General features: G+C 38.1%; 1 pseudogene; it reads left to right on the forward strand.

The window, feature by feature from the left end:
* Positions 1–2,322: 2,322 nt before the first annotated feature.
* LOC116896066 lies at positions 2,323–3,334 on the forward strand (annotated as a pseudogene).
* Positions 3,335–7,965: the final 4,631 nt, after the last annotated feature.

Consider the following 7,965-nt stretch of genomic DNA (forward strand, 5'->3'; position numbering starts at 1 on the left):
ACTCCCAGCCCCACCAGAACCCCCTACTCCCTGGGGCCTCCAGTCTCTTAAGGTGCATCTTCTCTGAGTCCAGACCCGTCTGTCCTGTGTTGTATATGTGTTGCGGGCCTCATCTCAGCTGATATATGCTGCCTGGTTGGTGGCCCACTGTCTGAGAGATCACAGAGATCCAAGTGAGTTGAGATTGCTGGCCCTCCAACAGGGTTGCCCTCCACTTCAGCTTCGTCCAGCTTTTCCCTAATTCAACCACAGGGGTCAGCAGCTTTTGTCACTAGGTTGGTTGCAAATATCTGCATTTGACTCTTTCAGCTGCTTGTTGGATCTTTTGAAGGGCAGTCATGCTAGTCCTCTGTTGATGAGCCTCAATAATAGTGTCAGGCTTTGGGCCTCCAATTGAGCTGGCTCCCATTTTGGCCCTGTTACTGGACCTTCTTTTCCTCAGGCTCTTCTCCATTTTTGTCCCTGTAGTTTGCTCAGACAGGAACAGATATGTGTCAGAGTTTTGGCTAGGGGATAAAAAACCCTGCCCCTCACTTGATACCCTGTCTTCTTCTGGAAGTGGACTCTATATTCCCTCTCCCAACTGTAGGGCATTTCATCTAAGGTCCTTCCCTTTGAGTCCTGAGAGCCTCTCACCTTCCAGGTCTCTGGTACATTATGGAGAGTCCCTCTACCTCTTACCTCCCAACGTTGCTTGTTACCATTCTTTCTGCTCACCCTCAGGGCTTCATTCCTATACCCCCCTAGTACCTTATCACGTTCCATTTTCCCCTCCCCTTCTTTTACCCCACCCAAGTATCTCCCTCTCTTTGCCCACCCGTTTGCTGTGATTGCTTTCTTCTCCATCCCTAGTGGGATGTGGGATTGAGGCATCCTAACTTGGGCCCTTCAGTTTAATAAACTTCTTGAGTCCTGTGAATTGTATTCTGGGTGTTCGGTTGTTTTGTTTTGTTTTTGTTTGTTTGTTTTTTTCGTTTTTTTTTTTTTTTTTTTTTGGTTTGCTAACATACACTTATTAGCCATGCATATTCTTTTTGGTCTGAGTTACCTCACTCAGGATGAAATTTTCTAGTACCATCCATTTGCCTGTAAAACCCATGATAGAACTCTTAATAGCTGAGTAGTATTCCATTGTGTAAATAAACCCCAGTTTCTGTATCCATTCTTGTGTTGTGGGGCAACTGGGTTGTTTCCAGTTCCTGGCTATCACAAATAAGGCCACTATTACCAAAGTGGAACATGAGCCCCTGCGGCTTGGTGGGGCATCTTTTGGGTATATTCCCAGGAGTGTTATAGCTGTGTCTTCAGTTAGACTTATTTCTAATTTTCTCAGGAACCTCCAGATTTATTTCCAAAGTGCTTTTACTAGCTGGTAGTATCACCAGCAATGCAAGAGTGTTTCTCTTTTATCACATCCTTGCCCTCATGTGTTGTCACCTGTGTTTTTAATCTTAGCCATTCTGACTGGTATGAGGTAGAATCTCAGGGTTGTTTTGTTTTGTATTTCCTTGATGATTAAGGATACTGAACATTTATTTTATGAGTTTCTCAGCCATTTGAGATTCCTCAGTTGAGAATTCTCTATTTTGCTTTGTACTGCACATTTTCATAGCATTATTTGATTCTCTGGAGTCTACTTTCTTGAGTTCTTCGTATATTTTGGATATTAGCCCTCTTTCAGATGTAGGGTCGGTAAAGATGTTTTCCTAATCTATGGGTTGCTGCTTTGTCCTATTGATAGTGTCCTTTGCTTTACAGATGCTTTTAAATTTTATGATGTCCCATTTGTTGATTGTTGATCTTAAAGCATAGCCCATAGCTTCTGTTCAGGATATTTTCCTCCTGTACCCAAGTATTGGAGTCTCTTCCCCACTTTCTTTTTCCTATTAGATTCAGTATATCTGGTTTTATGTGGAGGTCCTTGATCTTGGACTTGGGCTTTGTGCAAGAAGATAGGAATGAATAAATTTATATTCTTCTGCCATGCTGACTGCCAGTTGAACTATCACCATTTGTTGAAAATGCTGTCTTTTTCCCACTGGATGGTTTTAGCTTCTTTGTCAAAGATCAAGTGACCAAAGGTATGTGCATTCATGTCTGGATGATCAGTTGTTTTCCATTGGTCTACTTGCCTGTTTCAGTACCAATACCATACAGTTTTATTTTTATCACTATTGCTTTATAGAATAGCATGTAATTTCAACAAAGCCTTGGTTCTAGGTTGCCTACCTCTCTCCTCAGTTCTGCCTGGTGGAACAGTCCAGGAGGCTTACATCCTCTTCCAGAGATGGCTTCGACCCCCATCCATCTTTGTGTCTCAGGATGACCAGCAGCAGCAGCTCCAAGGCCGAATTTACTGTTAGTGAGAAACACAAACTGGTGCAGAAGATTAGATCTGGGGTTATTTATCTAGTGACCAACATCACCAATGGCGAGGAAGTGGCAGTGAAACCAGATTCCCAGAAGACCAGGCATTCCTGATTGCTTAACGAGAGCAAACTGTTTAAGATTTTTCAAGGTGGGGTAGGCATCCCTCACATACAGTGGTATGGGCAAGAAAAAGACTATAATGTGCTAATTGCTAGTTATGGATCTTCTGGGACCCAGCCTTGAAGACATCTTCAGTTTCTGTGAAGGTTCACTGTGAAGACTGTATGTATGTTAGTTAAGCAGATGATCAGTAGCATTGAATATGTGCATAAAAAGAATTTTATACACAGAGACATTAAACCAGATAACTTCCTATTGAGTATTGGGTGCAACTGTAATAAGTCATGACTTACTGATTTTGGTTTGGCCAAATAGTACAGAGACAACAGGACAAGGCAACACATAACATACAGGCAAGAACGTCACTGGCACTTACCAATATGCCAGTGTCAGTACACATCTTGGTACTGAACAAAGTCTCTGAGATGAAATGAAATCTTTTGGATATGTTTTTGATATATTTTAATAGAACCAATCTGCCATGTCAAAGACTAAAGTTGCAACAAAACAAAAAAACAGAAATATGGAAAATTAGTGAAGAGAAGAAAGCCACTCCTGTTAAAGTTTTGTGTAAGGTGTTTCTTGCAGAATTTGCCATGTACTTGAACAACTATCTGTGGGCTGTGCTTTGAGGAAGCTCCTGATTACATGTATATGAGGTAGATATTCCACATCCTTTTGAGGACCCTGAACCACCAGTACAACTTCATATTTGATTGGACGATGATAAAGCAGAAAGTAGCCCAGCAGATAGCCTGTTCTAGTGGGTAGGGTCAGCAGACTCAACCCCCCTTCCTCAGGCAAGCAAACTGACAAAACCAAGAGTAACATGACAGGTTTGTAAGCATCAATTGGAAGAAAAGAAGCAGCAAAGCAGATGATTAGGGCGGCACTTGCTTTTCCACAAATCTAGACATTTTAGTTCACATGGACATTAGCCAGTGGTTGTAGACAACCATTTACTTGGTGTAAAGAACTTAATTGCAGTATAACCTGACTCTGGGAAGCTGATCCTGAGCTGTAGCCTCTATAATTGGGAATATTAAGTGAGGGAGTGAAACATGGTATCCAGTTTTCGATTGCATTTGTTTTTTCAAGTACAAAAGTTAACTAAATGATTGACACACAAATTGATGGAGGAATTGTGCATATGCCAATTTTTTTTTGTTAAAATCTTTTATTTTGAACTATACTTCATTTCAGAAGAACAGCATGAACAGTCTTCGGCCACAGTTGTGATAGATGTAAATGTTCACAGTTCTGTGTTCTTAGGCTTTTCGATCCTTGGGGTTTGCAAGGTGTTAACATAAAACATTCTTTAAATGTCTGACTTCTTGTTTGCAAGCCAGATGATATGGTAGCAACCAAAGATTCCAGTGTTTGAGCATTTAAATGACTGCCTGCCTTTCTCTGCTAGAAATAACAGCATCTAAAATGAAGAAGTAACAACAAAAACAACAACAAATAGCAACTACTAGATAATCTTTTGCTATTAAAAAAAAAGAACATTTGTTAAGGAAATTTAGTACTGTCTTACAATTAACCGTGTGTGTGTGTGTGTGTGTGTGTGTGTGTGTGTGTGTGTGTGTGTGTGTGTGTGTGTAACTTAGATAAATATATTCACTGTTAACATCTATTTGATCTGGGATTTCATTTTTATTTTAAAAAGGGAACTTTCTTTTCATTAAATGAGTTCAATTTAATTTCAATGTTCATTAAAAATAAAAACTATTTCTGTAAAAAAAAAAGATAAGAAAGGACACTTCACATTCATCAAAAAAGAAATCTACAAAGATCAACTCTTAATTCTGAACATCTATGATGCATATGCAAGGAGATCCCCATACATAAAAGAAACTTTACTAAAGCTCAAAGTGCACATTGAACCTCAAGCAACTCTTTGAGCTCTTAACTTTCTGTCATTTTTATTTCATATCATTTATTTATTATTGATTAATTATTTTATTTATTTATTTTCTAAATGTAGTACCTCCTCTCAGTCCTTCCTTGCAGAGTTCTTCCCCCATTCCCTATCCCCTCACCTCTGAGAAAGTACCTCCTCCCTGTCTGTATACCCAGGGAGGGGTAGGCACCAAGTCTCTATAGGATTAGGGACTTCCTTTGCTATTGCGGCCAGACAAGACAGTCCCCTGCTATATATGTGCTGAGGGCCTCAGTCCAGCCTTTTGGTGTTCTTTAGTTGGTGACTCAATCTTTGAAAGCTCCAAGGGGTTTAAGTTAGTTGACACTCTTGGTGTTCCTATGGGATTGCAATTCCCTTTAGTGCCTTGAAACTTTCCCCTACCTCTTCCATAGGGGTCCCTAACCTTAGTCGAATGCTTGGGTATGACTATCTGCATCTGTCTCAGTCAGCATCTGTTAATGCCTCTCAGGGGACAGCCATGATAGGCCCCTGTCTGCAAGCACAATCTAGCATCTAAGTATGTCAGGGTTTGTTGCTAGCCCACAAGATAGATCCCAAGTACAGGCAGTCATTGGTTGGTCATTCCTTCAGTCTCTTTTCCACTTTTACCCACGTATTTCTTTTAAACAGGAACAATTTTGGGTCAAAAATTTGAAGGTGGGTTGGTGTCCCCATTCCTCTACTGGGGTCCTGTCTAACTCCTAGAGGTGATTCTATATCCCTCTGTTTAGGCATTTTGGCTAAGATCACCCACATTGAGTCCTGGGAGCACGGGAACATCCCCCATCCCAGGTCTTTGGAACTTTCTAGAGATTACCACCCCCCCACCCAAGTCTAGTAACTGCGTATTTCCATTCATTCTGCTTGCCCTCTGGTCTGCTCTCATGTATTTCCCCATACCTGATCATATGCCTTTTCTCTTCCCCTTCCCCTCTCCCACATAAACCCTCCCTCCATCTTCCTCCCATTATTAGTTTGTTCTTTTTTAAATTATAAACGTTCCTCTCATTTGCACTCCCACTAAAAAGGCCAATGAGTTCACTCCTTCACACTCTTGAAAACTCTGCCTATAACTTGCAACTGTAACAAAGTAGGAGTGCATTCTGGTTTGGAATTTCATTATTCTGAAGATTAATGATGCTGAGCTATTTTTCACGGACCTTTTAGCAACGGGTGAAAAGCTCCAATAATATTTATCTAGAAAATGACTTTTTATATATGACTAAGAAAGCGTGGCAAGAAAACAAACAATAAATGGAATTACATGAAACTAAAACAATCTTCTAGAACAAAGGAAATATTAGCAAAATAAAGCATCATACCTATATATAGTGGTAGGTAAAACATTGTCAACATCTACATAGTATAGGGTTCATACACAAGGAATAAAGGAGCCTCAAGCGATAGCAAGAAAACACGTTGATTATTTAAAATGGCAAAAAATCAAACACAAATTTCTGAAGAGATGAACATCAATTCCTGCTGACCTAATTTTTTCTTAAATATGCTCATTTCTGCTATCAGTATAAGCTTACACTTTGTTCATATTTCATCCTGAGCTGTGTGATAAATTATTTAGTGTCTGTTTCAGACACAAAACTAAGAAAGACCACATACAGAGACAATTTTTATGTGTCTATTTCCCCACTACATTTTAAATAGTCAGATTGATCCCCAGTACACAGTAAATAATAGAATGTTGGTGAGCAAAAATAAATCAAATTCACTAATAGAAATGTATTCTAAAATATACATGTTGTTTTATTTCTGAGAAGTATTTTTCATCTAGTTTAATAATTGATTCATCCTTCAGAGTTTTCATAAAATGATATACAACCTCACATATGTGTAAATATAGTATGATTTTTAAAAAATATTCAGTAAGGAATTAGTTGAAAATAAATATTTTAATCTAGCAACAACTATCATTAGAGTGCACTGATATTTAAAATAAATATATTCTATTTTTTCAGGTAAAAATTCTGCTGATATTTATTCAACTTTAAAGCTTTTTCCTGTAACTCAAGGAATATATACTTCTCAAAGATAAACCAGAGGCTATAAAAATATGTTTGTAAGATACATGAAAATTTCATAGGTAATAAGTTGCTCCTTTAGAATATTAGAATGCAAGGATATTTGTATACTAAATTATGTCCTATATATCCATTCAATATTCTTTGCCTATTTTAAGATCATTCTTGGTGGGGTTTTTTTTTGTTGTTGTTGTTGTTGTTTTGTTTTTGTTTATTTATATGGGTTTTTATTTTTATTTTATTTTTATTTTTTTAGATCAGTTGAAAGTACCATCTTATATTTTTCTAAAGTTTCACAATTAAATTGACTAAGGTTCATTTCCCACAGAGTCCTGCATTATTAGTGCTCTTCGGGAATCCTTCCTATTCTTCAGTCAGAAAGCATCAAGGCATTTTTGAACATGAAGATTGTAAACTGTGTTAAGTTCTGATCCTTATGTAACTTCTGTTTTAAGTGTTTATGATCTTCAGGTTTTATACTTGAGGTGGTAAGGAAAAGATAACTGTTGTTATGAAAATCCTAGTTGTGCAGCCTGAAACATTGGGGCTCACAGAGCCTGGGCCACCAAACCGGGAGCATGCAGAAGTTGGATGTAGACCCCCGACATATTTGTAGCAAATGTGTAGATTGATCATTTGAGTCCCCTATTATGTGAAGCGGGAGCTGTCTTGGAATCTGTTCCCTACCATTGGACTCTCCTTCTCACAATCTGGACAGCCTGGTTGCCCACAGTGGGAAAGCATAAGTTTAGTTCTGGTGGGACTAGATGCCCAGGGTCGGGTAGTACTGAATGCAGGCTCCTCTTCTCAGTGGGGAGGACTGGGAAGATAAGAGGAGTTGGTTTGTGATCAGAATGTAAAGAAAATTAACAAAAAAGTATTTAAAAAAGTCTTGTCATGTAATTTGTTGCTTTTAAATGTAAAGTTTTAGATATAAAAGAAGAATCCTAATGAAACAGAGAATCAAGTTCTTGTTTTGGTAGTATCATGCTGGCCTTGTAGCATAATGTAGCATCATGGTTGATTACTACAAACTGCACGCTACACACTGAGACTGGATGGAATGCCTTCTTCTTGTCTGCAAGAGACAGTTTTACCTAAAATTGACATTTTACATTTATTATAGAAAGATATTATGTAAAATTGTCAAAGTCAAAAATATACCAAAATAACTACTTTTAAAATAGGTTAAAGAAATGCATTGATTAGATAAAAGATTTTAAAAGTTTTGTCATAACCCTAGTCAAGTCTCAAGTGAGAAGAAAACTAAAATGCTTTATTTTTCCAGAAGTCTTGGACTAATAATCTCAATGACCTGGTCTGGTTTAGTTCCCTACAGTCTCCAACTTCTAATAACAGACCTTCCAATTTGAAAGAATAATTTTCAAAGAGAAGTTAGGAATAAAATGGTGATTGCTCATAGCAGGAAAGTATAAAGAGAAACAAGTACTATTTAATCTATTGGTAGATTTAATTAAGAAAAAATGTGGTATATTGCTATATGTCAGGTTTACT

Source organism: Rattus rattus, chromosome 3, assembly GCF_011064425.1.
Source record: "Rattus rattus isolate New Zealand chromosome 3, Rrattus_CSIRO_v1, whole genome shotgun sequence".
In the NCBI taxonomy this organism is placed as follows: domain Eukaryota; kingdom Metazoa; phylum Chordata; class Mammalia; order Rodentia; family Muridae; genus Rattus; species Rattus rattus.